Source organism: Chrysemys picta, chromosome 11 (assembly GCF_011386835.1).
Source record: "Chrysemys picta bellii isolate R12L10 chromosome 11, ASM1138683v2, whole genome shotgun sequence".
Taxonomy (NCBI): domain Eukaryota; kingdom Metazoa; phylum Chordata; order Testudines; family Emydidae; genus Chrysemys; species Chrysemys picta.
This window is the reverse complement of record NC_088801.1, coordinates 63,715,602-63,723,784: the sequence shown is the minus strand read 5'-3', so window position 1 is coordinate 63,723,784 and position 8,183 is coordinate 63,715,602.

The window sequence follows — 8,183 nt, the reverse complement described above, 5'->3', positions numbered from 1 at the left end:
AAAAAGGACAAGTGTGGAGTCCTGCACTTAGGACGGAAGAATCCCATGCACTGCTACGGACTAGGGACCGAGTGGCTAGGCAGCAGTTCTGCAGAAAAGGACCTAGGGGTTACAGTGGACGAGAAGCTGGATATGAGTCGACAGTGTGCCCTTGTTGCCAAGAAGGCTAACAGCATTTTGGGCTGTATAAGTAGGAATATTGCCAGCAGATCGAGGGACGTGATCATTCCCCTCTATTCGGCATTGGTGAGGCCTCATCTGGAATACTGTGTCCAGTTTTGGGCCCCATACTACAGGAAGGATGTGGAAAAATTGGAAAGAGTCCAGCAGAGGGCAACAAAAATTATTAGGGGGCTGGAGCACATGATTTATGAGGCAAGTCTGAGGGAACTGGAATTATTTAATCTGCAGAAGAGAAGAATGAGGGGCAATTTGATAGCTGCTTTCAAATACCTGAAGGGGTATTTGAAAGGGGTATTTTTTTATTTTTATTTTTTTTTATTTAGGGGGGTTCCAAAGAGGATGGATCTAGACTGTTCTCAGTGGTGGTAGATGACAAAACAAGGAGTAATGATCTCAAGTTGCAGTGGGGGAGGTTTAGGTTGGATATTAGGAAAAACTTTTTCACTAGGAGGGTGGTGAAGCACTGGAATGGGTTACCTAGGGAGGTGGTGGAATCTCCTTCCTTAGAGGTTTTTATGGTCAGGCTTGACAAAGCCCTGGCTGGGATGATTTAGTTGGGGATTGGTCCTGCTTTGAGCAGGGGGTTGGACCAAATGACTGTTGCCTGATTTAGGGTGTTAATACTGTTAATTTGGATAGTATGGGTTTTAGGCTCGCCAATCTGTTTGATCAGAAGATAAAAGTTCTTGTCCGGGGGTATGACAGGAAGCTCACACTGAGACAGATTGTAGTCTTATTGGAAAGCCGGAAGGTGGGCGGGCGCAAGACCACCCACTTCTAAAGGCCCCTACCCCAGCCTAGCAGGAGGGACCACTGGACCCAGGGACCAAATGAATGCATGGGACAACAAATGAGAAAACCAGGGAGTGAGGCGAAGGTTTAAAACGAGAGTACCAGATGGGGACACTGAGCAGAGAACTCTGGACAGTGCCCACTGTTCCTCAAAGGTGTCCAGGGAGCCAGCGGACGCTGCCCAGTGAAACTTTGCCCGGATAAGTGAAACTAGGGAGGAACGGAAATAGGCCCCACAGTCGCAGAGCACCCCCTCATCCAGCATCCTCCTCCTGGTAGCGTAGATGGAGAGCTTAGCCAGGGCCAGGAGGAGGTTGACGAGGAGGTCTCGCGACTCCGTGGGGCCACGGCTAGGGTGTGCAAAAAGGAACAGGTGCGGGGAAAAGTGCAGCCAGAACCTCAACAAGAGGTTCTGGAGGAGCTGGAATAGGGGCTGCAACCTGGCACATTCAAGATAGGCATGCGCCAGGTTCTCCCTCATGCTGCAAAAGGGGCAGGCCTTGGGTATGGGTGTGAACCGCGCCAGGTACATGCCCATGCTCACGGCTCCGTGAAGGAGCCGCCAACTGATGTACCCGGTGGGCTGTGGAACCAAGATGGAATAGAAGCTGGCCCACCGGGGCTCCTCGCCCTCTTTATGTAGAAGATAGTCCCGCCATTTGGTGTCGGGGCAGGATGCGAGGGTGAGGAAATGCAGCATGTGGAGCACAAGCGTGTACAGTTGGTCTCTAGGCGCGGGTCGGAACCGGACCGGCTGCAGGGTAAGCAGCCGGCTCAGAGTGTGGGAACGGTGAGGCCGGGGGGCCTCACAGAACAGGGGCCGAATAACAATGTCCAGAGGGCCCGGGGTGAGCGGGAAGCACCCTCTCGCAGGGCCCGCTGCAGGAATATGAGAGAAACGGGTGACAAGGCGGCCTCCACCTCCTGGAGAATTTAGGCTGAAGCAGGCCAGTGCGCCTGCGTAGGCAGGCAGCCAATCAGAGAAGGACTTATTGGGAGGGAGCCAATCAGGGCCAGGCTCAGCCCTATAAAAAGGCTGCTCAGGGAGAGGCGAGTCAGTCTGTCCCAGGCCTTTGAGAAGGGAAGGTCTGTCTCCAGAGCGGAGAGACTAGCACCAGGGACAGCGCAGTGCGGGGCAGGCCCGGGGGAGCAGAAGGGCACTCCAGCCCGGTGTCTGCCAGGCTGCAGACCCTGAGGGGAAGGGCCTAGCCGGTGCGAGGGGCCGAAGGGGAAACAGCCCAGGGACGTGGACAGATGGAGGGAGAGAAGGAGGGCAGGACGGCTGCCACTAGAGGGTCCCTGGGTTGGGACCCAGAGTAGTGGGCGGGCCTGGGTCCCCCCCCTTCCCCATTGCCATACACCCGGCCTTCGGGAGTGGCCGTCTTGGGCTGCACCAACCCCCTGCCAAGAGGGGTGTGACTTTAGGGGTGCAGTTGCCCACATTGGCCGGGTGCAAAGAGACAGCTGATTTACCCCTCCCCCGCGGAACGGGGCAAGGGTGGACTAAGGGACACTGCCGGAGAGCAGTGGCTCGAAGAGGACACTGCAAGTTGGAATCAATGCGGGTCCACACACCGACCGAGGGCGAGATGATGGACGGGACACCACCGGGAGAGGGCGCTCACTGGACAGAGCTAATTCCCGGAGTCACCAGCGGGAGGCGCTGTGGTGGTGAGTTGCAACACTGTTACACAGATATAGCCGTAAAGACTTTTGATTAAAATCAATGAAATAGTAATTAAATGGTTAAAATAATCAGAGTTACAAAGTTACAATTGCATTACTGTTATTCAAAAGATACATTTGGTATTATACGCTACAAAGCTTTGGTTAATATACTCACACCCTTCCTCGATAACCTGGTGGTAAGAGACACAGAACCAGCCTTGCGGTTCAGGTTTCTCAATTCTTGAGTAAGAGATGCAGTGCTTAGAAGAAGCTAATGCTAAGAACTAGCAAAGCTAACTTAGAGTTTACTTGAGTAACTTAAAATCAAAACCTAATAAACAAGTATTTATGGGGGCAGTTTCAATGCCATTTTCATAAAGATGATAGGTTGGGTCGGACTGAATAACGGTAATGTTTCAAAAGTGGGAATAGGGGAAATAACTTAATTTCCTATCAAAGTAGGTTGCTCTGGAGTAAAACAAAAATTTGATTCTGTGACAGGACACTCCAAGGGACCATATTGGTACCTCTTTTGCTTGGTAACCACACAAAATTGGTTATTTCCAGCATAGGTCACCCTCTCCAGCGGAGTCTTCCACTTGGTCAGAATCACCAGGCATGACGATGATGAATTCCATACTTTCTCTCTCTGCAGTCCACACAGAGCAGTGTCTGTTTCAAACACGTTACACCTACAGATGTACTGAGGCCCTTTTTCAGAGCAACAGGCCATCTGTGGCACTTTCCAAGTCTGAGTTGGAGCGTGACAGACCACCAGGGGAGGTGCATTAATGCATTCCCTATAGATGTCGTCTTTGAGGTGACCTATAGAACGGACAGCAACCAATTGCCTGTACACATCCTTGTCTGGGTCAAACACTGGTAACGAGACTGTGAATGAGACATACAAGAATTGTGCCATCATACAATCTTCAGAAAGAAAGCATCTGTCTTGGTTGGGGTGAGGTGTCACAGATCCCATTTCTCTCATAGCACCCACTGATAAATGCTGGCATTAATCTAAACATGTGGATCGTTCCTTTTCCAGCTTTTGAAAACACTTGGGACAGTATCAACTTAACAGTTGCTCATTTTTAATTAAGTTAGGAACCTTTCCCAATCTTCAAAAAAAGAAGAACAGGAGTACTTGTGGCACCTTAGAGACTAAGGTGCCACAAGTACTCCTGTTCTTCTTTTTGCGGATACAGACTAACACGGCTGCTACTCTGAAACCTTTCCCAATCTTAAGGATCGTAATGCATCAGTGCTTGCATTTACGACGTATTCCCCATATGCAGAGCATATAATCTCCTGTCCTAAATGTTGATCCCTGTGCTGATCATTGTTTAAAGTAATCAGCTGATTAATTTTATGTTGGGTCTCATTAAACAGTTGGGTTATGTCATGCATATTATAAACAGTAAATTGCTCTTCCTGTGGATAAGTCCTGGGTTGAGTATAATAGTCCGTTTCTTTTGTGTTGGTATGTTGTGTTTCATGTGCTCAGGCAATTGAGCATGACCGTGTCATCTGGTTTCATGGGGTTGTAATAGTTCAGTCTCAAATTTGTGATTTTTGGCTCAGTCTTACCCTTAGAGCAATGATAAGGGTGTAGTAAATCAGAAATATCAATGTCCATTTCATGGTTGCAATCTGCTGGACTCCAGTTGTTGCGATTCTGTCAGATGCTGCTCACTTAAGTCCTGAGGAGAAAAATGCTCCTGTGACCTGAATGATCGATACCGCTTTAACTGATTAGTATGATAGATTCTGTCTCTATTACACTTGCCTCCTGTTATCCTGATTTTATACACTGCTGAACTGAGTTTATCGATGATTCAGAAGGGTCCAATCCATCAGTTACACAGCCCATGTTCTGGTGTTTTATACAATAACAGCATTACTTGGTCTTTAACCTTCCAAGTATTCTCTCTCTGGATTTTGTCAAAGTAAGCTTTTGCCTTTCCTTTGGATTTTCCCAATTTGGCTGCTACCTGAAAGTGGATTTGATGTAAATGTTTTTACAGATTCTGCAGGTAGGTATCCATTTTTATTCTCTCTAATTGAGTGCCACTGGTGTGCCAAATTAAATGGTTTGGTAATCACATCATTCGGCCTGTCATCATTTTAAAGGGTGTTTTATCAATAGATGCAGCTCTCAATGCCATTACAATTAGAGGCATGAGAGTGTCCCAGTTACGTCCATTGGCATCAACCAGTTTCCTCAACATCACTTTTTATAGTCCGATTGGTTCGTTCCACTATCCCAGATGACTGTGGCCTGTATGGGATGTGTAGTCTCTGTGGGACTCCCATTAATTTAAGACAGTCCCTAAACAACTGTCCAGTGAAATGTGATCCCTGGTTCGATTCTACCTTTGCAGGGATCCCCCATCAAGAGACGACTTGCTCTACTAGGACCTTGGCGGTGGCTTTTGCAGTATTGGCCTTAAGAGGAAATGCCTCTACCCACTTTGAAAAAGGATCGACCTCTAATAGGTATTGGTTACCTCTTTGAGTCCTTGGTAAAGGACCGACAAAGTCAATCTGCAAAGCCATCCAAGGACCTTCATACACCTGAGATTTTAATGGTGCATTTCTTTTGGATGGAGTTGGATTGGCTTGGGCACATGCCAGACAGTTATCACAATATTGTTGCACATCCATCCTAAGAAGTCGCCACCTTGGGATGGTGATTGTAACTGCTAACCAACAGATAGATTTTATCAGCGATGCATACCTAATAGGTGCGCCATTAGAAGATGTGAACCCCTTTGTCTCCCAACATGGTAGAAACTCTGTGAGAGAATTGCATACGGACTCTGAAAACAGACAGATACTTTGGGATGTGGTGGTGATGGAGAACTGCACACAGTCCAATACACAAGCCACTGCTGCTAATTCAGCATATTGAGCTGAATGTGTAATGCATGAATATGCCTTCTCCCAAGGCTCTCTTTTCTCCTTGGGAGGAACTGCATAGATTTCAAACCCTGTATAAGATTTGCCTTGATGGTAATAACTAGAACCATTAACAAAGAAATGATACCTTTTAACGGAATCTGTTTCCTGGATGAATGGTTGGAAAAGCTTTTGTTTTTCCTCCCCCCTTAGATCCAATTGATCAAGATTGGGACACACATATGGCTCTCCTTAATACAGTAGGACAGTTGGTAACAAAGATGGTGTTCTAATAGGTTTTACTGCAATATCTTTTCCTTGCAGCAGTAATGCCTAGTGGGCTAGGCAAGGTCCAGCATTTGAGACTTGCCCATCTTTTACCCTGTTGGACAGTAAGAACTGAAAGGGAGTGTGCGATGAGTGTAATATAATTGGGCTGAGGCCAGTTAGAAACTAAAACTGTTGTATGGCCCAACTGGTTGCCAATAGGTACTTTTCACAATTGTCATACTTATGTTTAATGTCACCAATTGAACTTGAGGCATAGACCTCAGGTCTGATTTTCCCATGCCTTTCTTGTGAATCCACAACTGCTAACGCATTAACATTCACTGCTACCTCCAGATGATAGGGTATCCAAAAGCTGTTACTGATGTCAAGGACCATAAACTACACAGCCTCTGGATCAAGGGACTTGATTAGATCTGGCATCTTGGCCACTGTAGGGGCATAAGTGGGTGTGACCTTATTCAGGCGTCTGTAATCAATTGTGAGACACCAAGAACCATCTGGTTTCTTTACGGGCCAAACAGGAGAATTGGCAGTGGAAGTATAGCTTCCATTGGCAGTGGAAGTAGTACTCCCTTTATCAGTAAAGACTTGATAGTCTTTTCTATGTGTGGGTTTGCCTGTTCTGGGTGAGGATATTGTCTTTGGGCTGATATATCTCCTCCTTCCACAACAATAGTGACTGCCATACATCCGCAATTATGTTTGTGTTTAGCAAAGGCATCTGCATGTTTGCGAAGTAACACATGTAACTTAGGTTGGTCTGCATGATTAGCCACTATTTTGTTTAAATCATACCCCTCAGTTTCAGAGTCCATCATTGGAGACACAAAGGCCACACTCAGGCATGATCACTGTTGAGTTATCCTTTGCCTGCTCTGTGGTAAGACACAACAATTGGTTACCCAAATTAAGAACAAATCCCTGTTTGTATAGGAAATTAGTTCCCAATAGGCAATTCCTTGGGTCTGCTAATTTCATCAACACAAAGGTACGAACCTTTCTTAGGTGACCGATTTGTACTTCAGTGGGTTTAGAAAGTATGGTAACAACCTGATTACTTGCAAAAGCTACAAGTGTTTTTGTATGCCCTGATGACAGAGAAGAGGATCTAGGATCCTTGACATGGATAATGCTAATTGCTGCCCCAGTATCTGTAATAAAATTCCTGTGGCAGTATCCCAACCACTGCAGATACTGTGCGTCTCCTATTTGCATCCCTGCCTAAAGGGGCTATGACTACGATTGCCATCATGCCGAGTACTTTTTAGAGAATGCAGACAAATAATCTACGGGTTTTCCTTCTATCTCTCCAGAGGCTGTCCGCCGGAGAGAATGAAATGGGTCAACCGAGGCCACCGGACAGTTCGAGGGTGCTGGGTCTTGGCCTTCCATCATCAGCTCATTCACGTGGGCTCGGAGTTCCTGGATATCCTGTCATTGAGCCTCAAGCGTCTGCTGCACTGTTTTAAACATCATTACAACTGAGTCCTCATCTTTGTGAGGAGGCGGTGACTTGGGTCTCTGCAGGCATGAATTGTTCTATGCGGCATCTGAAAAGAAAGGAACATGGTCCCGGGCCCCTACATGGGATCCAAATGCATAACCCTGTCGAGGGGCATGCCCACTCGAAGGTCCAGGGTTACTACGTGGGTTAGGGTCATTTTGCCAACGCTGGTACCTAGGGAATTTAGGAACACCTCAGCCTAACCCTGGGAGTCCCTCAATCCTCACAGTGGGATTAGCTCGTGATTCCTGAAGTATTGCAACAGGGGCTCCACGCCGACCTATTTTAGGGCCTACCTGAGAATATACCTTGGCCAGTAAGGCTAATGCCTCCTTTAAAGAATTATCATCAGTTATATGCATGTTAACCATTTCCCATAAATGGGGAAGAGAGTTATTAACCAACAAACTAATGTATGGTGGCTCATCTGTTTCCTCTTTCATGTGACTGTGCCATGCTGAACTTAACTGCAGGTGAAATTGATGCGGGGACTGAAGAACTGTACGAATTCTGAGTTATTGTGGCCTCTTGGCGGCAATTAATACATAGATTTATCAACTCCCCCACCACCACTAGTGTGGGTCATCGGGCCCGATGCTACTGCTAATATCTTATCGGTACCATTTGTTATAACTTCAACCTTTAACAAAACCCCTTAAATGCGTATATCACTTTAAATAATACCACTATTACTCTTTATTTTGCAAGATTAAATTTCAAAATCTCTAATCTAAAACTCTAAATTAAACCACACTACAGAACAGGAAATACTGGGATTGGTGCCAAGCTGCAGCCACAGGAAATCAGGTTCCTGTGTTCTTAAGAGTGAGTGGGTAAGACACAC